General features: G+C 51.1%; 1 protein-coding gene across 1 annotated transcript in view; it reads right to left on the reverse strand.

Annotated features, from left to right (window-relative positions):
- PIK3CB (phosphatidylinositol-4,5-bisphosphate 3-kinase catalytic subunit beta) overlaps positions 1-1,131 on the reverse strand; it is a 101,078-nt gene extending 99,947 nt beyond the window's left edge. The window contains exon 1 of the mRNA XM_055723367.1: positions 1,044-1,131. The gene's annotated coding sequence lies outside the window, so the exon portion shown is untranslated. The remainder of the gene's footprint in view (positions 1-1,043) is intronic.
- Between the last annotated feature and the right edge of the window lie 8,587 nt (positions 1,132-9,718).

Genomic DNA, 9,718 nt, shown 5'->3' on the forward strand with positions numbered 1-9,718 from the left:
AATTGAGGTTACTCTTCAAGACAGCACACATGGAAAACATTTAAGGGAAAAAAGATGAAATGTTCAATCGGTGAATTCTTCCCATTAACACCCTAGCAGCCTGACACACGCTGGCAGGCAGGAGGTGTGAGCCTCAGCCACGCTGCCAGCCACACGTCCCGCTCCGGCAGCTGCCAGGTTCCCCTGCTGGAGGCCCTGCTCCCGCTGCTCGCTGCCGAGCTCGCCTCTGCAGCCACCTCTCCGCGGCGGTTTTAATTCCACACCCCACCCCACCCCCGGTTTCTTTCTGAGCAGCATCAGCATCCCCCCGTCTGTTCCAGTCTCAGCCCCCCATCGCACCCCCGAGCCCGGGCTGGGCCGCCAGCAGCACCTCCGGGGCGGGGGGCACCCGCGGTGGGGCAGCGCCAGCTCCGCTCCCCCACCGCAGCGGCCGGGCTGGCGCGGCAGCGGGGCGGGATGTGCTCCCCCTCGGCCTCCCGGAGCCGAGCCGTGCCGTGCCAGCCACCCGGGGCCGAGCAGAGCCGTGCCAGCCACCCGAGGCCGAGCCGTGCCGTGCCATGCCAGCCACCCGGAGCTGTGCCGTGGCCGTGCCAGCCACCCGGGGCTGAGACGTGCCAGCCGCCCGGAGCCGAGCCGAGCCGTGCCAACCACCCGGAGCGGAGCCGAGCCGTGCCAGCCACCCAGGGCTGAGCCGTGCCAGCCACCCGAGGCCGAGCCGCGCCGTGCCAGCCACCCCCAGCCGAGCCGAGCCGTGCCAGCCACCCACCCAGAGCTAAGCCGAGCCGTGCCAGCCACCCACCCGGAGCCGTGCCGTGCCGTGCCAGCCACCCACCCGGAGCAGAGCCGAGCCGTGCCAGCCACCCGGAGCCGTGCCGTGCCATGCCAGCCACCCGGAGCGGAGCCGCGCTCCGAGGGAAGCCGAGCCCGTGTCCCGCCCTGCCAGCCCCCGGCACCCGCAGCCCGCCCCGGGGCTCCCGGTCCTGGGAAGGGGTCGGGGGGAGGCAGGACACGAAGGAAAGGAGGAACAAGCGCCGCGGCCCTACCCGGCTGTGCTGGCGGGGACCCGTCTGCCGCAGGCTCGCACCCACACGGCGGCACCGGCACCGGCCGCCCGCCCCACCCCGGGGCCGGCCGCCGCCTCTTCCTCCTCCTCCTGCTGCTCGGCCCGGCCCCGCAGCCAGGCACAGCCGGACCGCGGGGTTATCGCACCCGGGTGCACCGGGCTGGGCTCCCGGCACCCTGCTCCCCCCGGGGCTTCGGCACGGTCCGGCTTGGCTCCCCGCCCGGGTCAGCACCGCCGAAGGGAGCCCCGCTCAGGCGGCCACCGGGCGACCGCCCGGGACAGTGGCTGGCCTTCCCCCGGGCAGGACAACGGGCCAGCCCTCAAGGTTTTCAAGCACGGTTTTATTCAGCCATGACTTTACACTTGGTAGTGAAATACGGAGTCATGCAAATGCTGCCCAGCTATTCCTTGCTCTCTCTCCCCCTTTATCTCCTTCCCGCAGGAAAGGTGATTATTGCTATAAAAACTGCCGGTTGGTCGCACCCCAGTCTGCAATTCCTCCGGAGGAACGGCCTGGAAAGGACCAGGTAATAGGTGACACCGATGGGGGACACAGGCCCCAGCTCTGCCATGGCCAGCCCAGGGCACTGCATCCCTGCCATCTCACTCCTCCTCCTCCTCCTCCCAGCCGTGTCTCAGGGTGGTGCATCCAGCCAGCCACCCACGGTACCCGCCTTCCTCGCAAATGTCACACGTGCCACAGGCCTCTGCCTACCAGAGAAACTCATGCAGAAGCCCCTTGTCAGCCCCTCAGACTGACACACGCCATCCTGCAAGGACACTCCTGCAAGACCAGGGGACGCTCCAGCTTGCCCGAGGCAGCCCAGTACTGCTGCATGTCTTTCATCAGCAGAAACCAGCTACCCACAGCCAAATACACACATCTTGCTAGCCTCTGGCCCTCAAAACGCCTGAACACAAAGCACCCTCCTCTGCACTTCAGTAGCATCTTGTGCCAACCTTCACCAGCCATGCAGCCACCGGGTTTCAGGCCACCGCTTGGGAAATGGTATTTTAATAAGTCCAAACCTGTAACGTCGGGTGTGGGGCTCACGGATGCGCAGATGCAGTCGCCACGTTTGGCAATATGTCAGGTTGAGGACAGTTGAGCACAAAACGTTTGCTGCTGTGAGCTGCAGGTTGTGTTTGGTGGGAAGGCCGCGGGGGGTGTCTGCTGTAGGAGACAGGAGACAACTGTTAGAGCGAAAAGGACAGTAAGCAGCCCCCACAGAAGGGGTGGCCTCAATCACTGGGAGCAAACGCAAATGTAGCTTCTAAGAAAAGTATGAATCCAAAAAAGTGCCCTAGCAGGAGGCCTGGAACATCCCGCAGGGCAAGCTGAACATCATATTCCTGTTTTATCGGCTGTCATAAGCAGCAAGAATAGTGTTCATCAGCAGAGGAACTTGAGGCAATGGTCTTTTGCAAATTTTAGTACTTGCAGAAAGCTTTAATGAGAATTTTCAAGCCTACAAAGTTGGAACACACACTAAAAATGCGGCAACATATTTGTGAAGCCTGACATTCTTTTAATGCTTGGTATGGGCAATAGTCTGCAGTGAACAATAGCAACTCCAAACTCCCTTCTACAGCTGTGTTGGTCACAAAGAAGGGTCTGAGCAGGGCAGGAAAGCCAGCGGCACAGAACAAAAGAACGCAAAGCAGCCTCCACCTGGAGTTTCCTTTTCCAGGCTCCTCTGGAGCCCATGCTCATGGGTTTGCTTTGCAGATCCTCAGTGCCACAGGTCTTGCCTCCCCATCCCCTGGAATGAGCAAAACCCTCCCTCTTCACCGACAGAGAACAAAATCCAGCTAGCAGTAGCCTCCTTGCCATTTCTTGCAGGGTGCTGGTTCCCCTCCCCTTGAACAAACATCACTGCCTACCATCACTACCTTACCACACTGCAACTCACCCTCCCTACAGAGAAGTGCTTCAGGGCGCTCTGGACATGCAGCTTCCTTCTGGAGTTGCAGAAAGAGTAAAGCCAGAGTTTAGTCAAAATTTCATCTGGCATAAACCCACACCACAAGAAGACACCACCTTCCCTTGCCCACTACTGATGCTCTCTGCATTGCCACCTCCTTTCCACTGTTGCAAGCTTCTTTGCCACTGGGCAAACGGGCTGAGTGAACTAACCCAGGCTAAAGCAGAGCTTATTGCTTCTTTTCCCAATGTACTTGTGATTTCTCCTTAACAACTGCCTTCTTAAAGGAAAAAGAACATATTCTGCTGGTTTCTTTCAGCATAGAAGTGCCAGTATTCATTTCCGTATCTGGAAGTGGTTGTTTAATAATCTAATTTCAGGTACCTACCCTAACACCTACATAAATCGACAGCAGATGTGTTGAAAACCCTATAAGCAGCTGAGAAGGAACAACTAGGAGAAATAATCTTGGTCAGGACCTTATGAAGTGTTTTCCACCACTAAGTCTCAGAGGCTACTGGTGGTTTTGAATTTATATCTGCATCAGAACTGGCAGATTTTGAGTGAAGTATAGATCTCCATGACTGACTTTTGACAGCACTTTACCAGCAGCTCTTATGGCATCTGTAGGTTAAACCACATGTTGAAAGGATTCCTCTTCCTTTTGACATGCCGGTATGAACACCTACGCCATGGAAGCTAATGTGTCAACTTAAAAATCCAAGAGAACTACCAGCAGCAAAGGCACTGCTGGCTCCAATTCTTCACTCAGTGTCCCTCAGACAGCTCCTTAATCCAAATCTCCAATTCCCTCCCCCAGAGCAAGCTTAATGCTTCACTTCTTCCACCCTCCACCAGCCACCCCTGCACAGATGGTTCTCCCCAAGGCTGTTCCCCATGCACAGAACACAGCTGCAGCACCCAAGGATCACCTGAAAGGGTAAAAATAAGTCCTAAGGTACTGCAGAGCAAGACTGACTTGCTCAGGTTCTTGCCCTTGCTGTGAAGAAATCTTACTTTGAATGTCCACTAGCCTAGTTGAATTTTTCAGCCCACAGACAGCTTGTCTGCCTGGCTTAACTTAAATACTCCTGACCACAGTTTCATCTCCTTCAACTATCACTTATCAGCACATTTAGCATTCTTCAGATCCTGGCAATCCATGCCTCTCCCTCACCACTTCCCAGGATCTTTGTATTCTTGTCATTATCCAGCCTTGCCTTTTATTCTTGTTTTTTCTTTTTACTGTCCTATCTCATTACACACCTTGAGGAGGGTGAGTTTCCTGGAAGAAGGCTTACAGAAAAAGATCTTGCCTCACTATCTGAGGAAGTAAGGGAGCCAGGAGCTATTTACATATTTTCTGATAAGCAGTGAGAATGTCCTGATGGTCCTGTAAAGTCTGCAAGGAAATGACTTTGTGTAGTTCCGTATTTTTTGCCTGCATATGTTCACCCAATTCTAATCAACGAACAGTATTAAACATACTAACAGTACTAAACATACTTTTACATATTTACATTATTTGGAGGAAAAACAGTATCGTAGTCTTGAATTTAGCCATTAAAAAGATGATATTGCCAATAGTTAGCATTTAAAAATCATGCAAATGAATTTAAAGGTTTGACATTTTCATATTAATTATCAGTTAATTTCTGCATGAACTATTAGGTTACAGCTGCATCTCAAATGTTTTTCATGCAACCATTAGGACAAAAATTATATTTTATAATATATTATTCATTTAAATTCTTTTCTTTTTTATAAGGACTACAAATGGGGGTTTGGTATGTGGGGGGGATGGGGGGTGGGGTTTTGTTTTTCGGGTTGACACTTTCTTTTATTACCATAACTTTAAAGGTCAAGCATCTTTCAAGAAAACCCCAAACCAGCACACGCACACCCCCACATACCCCCACCAGAAGATGTGCTCGAGTCAGTGTCTGGCACCACCACCAAGAGGTCCCACTGCCCTGGCATGGGGCCCTGTGTCAATGGGCAATGGGGGTGCCCAGCATTTCGCTTTCCCTGGGGGAAGAGAAGGCAGCCAAACCCAACCGTCCACGTAAAGCAGCAGCACAGCAGTGAGCCTCAGGGAGCGAGCAGCCCTGTAAGAAGCGTTCAGAGTAACCCATGAGCTGATCCAGGGGAGCAAAGGGAAGGAGACAGCAGGCTGAGAGGCAGAGCGAGCTTGCAGTAACTCCTGGTAGTCCCAAGCCCTAGGTAAGGAAACGCTGGGGAAAACTGGCACGTTACTCCCAAACATTTCCCTTTCAGTAAGTGATCTTTGTCTACGATGAATGCAGTGGATTTCTCAGCGTTTCTTGCTCTGTAAGTAAGAGGTACAAAAGTAAGACAAGGCTACGCAATAAAAGGCTACTAAGTGAAGAACCCTTGTGCACGGCCACTTCTGCAAACACAGCTGAAACTCTCTCGGAGGCAGATCTTCAGATTTTAACTCTTTTTACTTGGGCCATATTCAAATCAGCCTGTGCTGACAACAAACAAAATGAAAATTAAGGCAAGCCACAGCTTCCACAGCGGGAAGAGAGCACGCTGACTCCCTCCACAGAGGCTGCTGGCTGCTTTCAGGGACTGGGTTATTGCTCTGGTGGGAGCTCTCTTGTCCCCACTAACTTCATTCTTTAGTTTTTCTTTAGCCACTTGACCTGTTACGACTTTCAAAGTGTGTAACTCAAAGTTTCATCTTACTAACAGCACTTACTGAGCCCTAGCACTTAGCAAATACCTCTAACACACCTGCTTTGAACCTCAATTTAAATTACAATTTAAAACCCACCAATCTGGTCAACTAAAGTTGGTCACCTATCAGTCCTTAACAGTCCCACTCCTCCTGTGTCTAACACTCACCTGGTGCAGTGTTCCTTGCAAGCAGATTAAGGGATATCTATTAACTTTTGGTCCTTTTAATCATTAAAATAAAATCCTGCTATGGACACATTTCCTGAAGTTTGACAAGGCTTCTCTAGGGGCAGTTTGGGCACAACGCTGACTTTGAAGCACTCCAGATACACCATGTGCATGAAAAACAACATGAAGCAATCAGATGGCAGGTTTCCTTCCAAGGAGCAAATTCCACCATTTCGGCCCAGATGAGCCTGACACTAGTGCAGTACCTTGAAGACAGTAGAGACCTAAACCACACAGCTATCTGCCACCGTCCCAAATCTTGGTCCAAATGCTTACTTGTGAAAATCCCTAACGTGGCTTTTGAACAATCATATTCATATTCTGAGAAGTTGCTGATGGAAACGGTGCAAGTTCTGTGCAGTTCTGTGTGTGATATTTTATTCGGCTAAACGTTGCTGTTCCTTCACCTTGCTGTACGTGACTCAAGTAGCGCTGGAAAGGGAAGACACATCTCCACAGAACAGGGCAAGGGACCTGAGACAGTAGCGGGGCATCCTCTGCTACAGGGGCAGGAGATGAAAGAACAAGTGAGGGAGAAAGAAGTGCTGACAGAGAGACCTCAGGGCTGGGTACGGGGGCCAAAAGTGGTTCTGCGTGCTGGCACTGCTCGAGGCTGTGTGCTCCCTGCGAAAGGGAAGGGCTGGTGAAGGAAGCCCCAGAAGCTGGCTTTGATCCCCCCAGCTGCCCCCTGTGAACGGTACCTGGGGTAGCCCAGCTGCCCTCCTGGGGACCCTGGGGGACAGGCAGCAGGGCTTACAGCTGCACAAAATGCACGCGAACTGTGCAGCTCCTAGGCAGGTTGCAAATGCTGAGGAAAGCAGTATTTCAGTGCACTAGGTACTGCACAAGTGTATCGTAAATAATCCCCCCTGTACCAAGGACCTCGCAGCCTGGGAGGGAGCGCTGCACTCAGCCCGGCTAACAGCCTTGACCTTGAATTGGTCCTGAAAGCAGTGCTGCAGAGGAACGAAGCAGCATTACATATGCAAGTCGCTGCATTCAGGCGGAAAGACAACCCTCCAGCACATCCGACACAGGATCACCTACCGCTGCATAATTGTGCGGTACCGCGCAGCCAAGTGCGGTACCCCCGGGATGGCGGCTCACCGGGGCTGTCTGGCACAGCAGCTCACCTCCCCATGACCCGAGGCTCAGCCAAGCAGCACTGCGAACGGGAAAACACTCTGCACTTGCACTGCAGAGTGAGCCAGCCGGCTTACTCACCTGTGAGCTTTCAGTGCTGTTCCATGATCAGCATTTGCTTGATGCAAAATGGCATTCCTACTGACGGATGCTAACAAGATGCTTCCTGGTGAAAAAAGCAAGGATGCTTCTGGGGTTTGCTTTAAGACAGTCATTGTCTGCAAAGTTGCTGTAATGCTTTCTAGAGTCCCTGGGATATTTTTATACTTCTTCATTATAAGGTCTACCAACTGGTACAAAATAGCAAGGGCTTTAGTAACAGCATTACGTATTAAGGATGGCTTTAATTACATATACAATATCTATGCAAATGCCAGATAGCATCTTCTGCATGAAAGGAAGGGTTGGTTGGTTTGCTTCTTATCCTCACAGTATGGAATCTTACTGCTTCTTATGATGCAATACTAATTTGATTAGACTTAATTTCATTACTTTGGTTGGTAATTAAATTAACATTTCTTAAATTAAAAAAAAACAAACAGTATCATCATGAAGTATTTCTATCATGGTGGCTCCTAAAATATCTCCATCATGATTAGATTCCTATTGTTCAAGAGGCTGTGAAAAAAAAAATGCACAAGAAAAACAGGGCCAGACAATCCCATCTGCCTTATAATGTGGGGAAACCACTGCTGAATAGCAGGTGCCTGGCATCTCAGGAAAAGGAGTACAGGTTGCCTGTTTGGCACCAAAAGCAAAATTTTTCTCAATCACCTACTAGTTTGAATACCTCAGCCTGAGTGTCATGCCCAGCATTACTCTGTAAATCATTAAAGCAGCTTTTGTTTCACAGCTTTTCTCTAGCTATTTCAGCCTGTTTGGTTAAACCCTCAAGCACCAGCCAGTAAGTTCATAACGACGATACTCCTGTGTAGCCCAAGCCACCGAGAGGTAAAGTAGTTTGACCAAAGTAGTGGCTAACTCAGTGGTTTACACTTAACTGTACTGCTGCCATAACTGCACTGAGTAGTCATGCTCCTGTTGGAGTAGAAGCAAACAGATCAGGCCCTTGCTGAGTCACTGGCACAGTCAGAACTCTGACATCCTGGCACGGGCAGGGATGCTTAAGGCACAGTACACACGGGAACGGGCATCTTCGACTTTTCTACAGGAGCAGCTTCCCCTAATGTGGTTGGGCCAACCAGGCTTGACCATGGTTTGAGGCAAAAAGCAAGTGTTAATTCCAGATTAACACAGCAGTCATGGAATAAAACTCTTCGCTTGATTATGAACTATTCCAGAATATCATGTGTAAGGTACAATGCTACATGCGCGCTGAAAAAACAGAATCAACCCCACAAATCGCCAGGACAAAAGCTACCAACACCACTTCAGCTTAGTCCTCTACATGCCATGTAGCAACAGCCTCGATTCCTTATTTTTCCTGTATGAATTTACCAGCGAAGCTTGAGCCCAGACTCACCCTTGCAGCTCTCAGGAAGAGATTGCTCCCAGACTCTCTTTTCCAGCTGAACCACAAGGGAAACATTCAGTGTGGGCCAGGAGAACACATACCTGAGAGTGAGTTACACAAACATTTGCAAGACAGCACTGGAATGTCAGCAAACAGGATCTTTGGGTCTAGCCCCAGCTCTGGAGGCAGAGAGCAGCCAAAGTCATCATAAACAAGAGGCCAAATCGCACCAGCAGGTAGGTTTGTTTTGAAAGGTGATATGGCAAAGCAGATGAACCTCGCTGCTTGCTAAACCACGGCTCTGTCCCCAGCTCTGTACACAGCCCTCTTGCTGGCAGTTTGTGTACAGAATGGGTGAATAACCGTTGCCTCCCTACAGGAAGGATAACCGACTTATAGGAGCATATATGCTAACAGCAGCAGCGGAGCACGTGGGATTAGACATCGTGGACTTCTGGGCAGCGGCAAGCAGCATTGTGAGTGTATCTTACTTCTCCCCCTCCACTCGCTCTTCCCTTGTCATCCTGAGGGCTGCCAAATGTGTCAGAGCCACATGAAACGCGTGACACGGGTGAGCCCTGACCTTGTGGCCCCTAGGCTGACAGTCAATTCTAAGACACAGACCAACCCAAAAGGAAACGATGAAGGTCCTACCCAGACCATAGAGGACTGCAGGACTGGTCTCAGTGTGTTTGTTTATTCTGTGATTTTGAAGTTGGACCCCCCCCCCCCCGTAATAACAACAAAGCTCTTGAATTCTCTGCGATGTAGAGCAATTCTCTTATATCTGCATGCCGCATGTGCTTGTTGATGTCAACGCCCTGTAACCCAGAGCCACTGCCGTCTATCACACACAAGTCCTCATTATGTTGCATAACAAATTACCTTTGTTGCCTAACAGAATGGCACAGTAGATTTTGTTGTTGCCTCGTGTAAACTTTAGTCTTGCGAATTCCATTTCGCACTGACGCATTGCTTCTGCCTGACAAGTGCTTTATTTCTGTTGTTAAGCAGCGAGCTTCACGATACGCAGGCAGCCACAGATCCTGAAAAACAAGTTTAGAAATATATAAATACGCCACCATTATGTCTGCAAAACAATCGGCCACGTGGATCCTGACTGCTGCCCTAACGCTGGGCTTAGAGGCTGCAGCTACACATCCTGGGAGGCAGCACCGCTGC

Source organism: Falco cherrug, chromosome 11, assembly GCF_023634085.1.
Source record: "Falco cherrug isolate bFalChe1 chromosome 11, bFalChe1.pri, whole genome shotgun sequence".
Lineage (NCBI taxonomy): Eukaryota > Metazoa > Chordata > Aves > Falconiformes > Falconidae > Falco > Falco cherrug.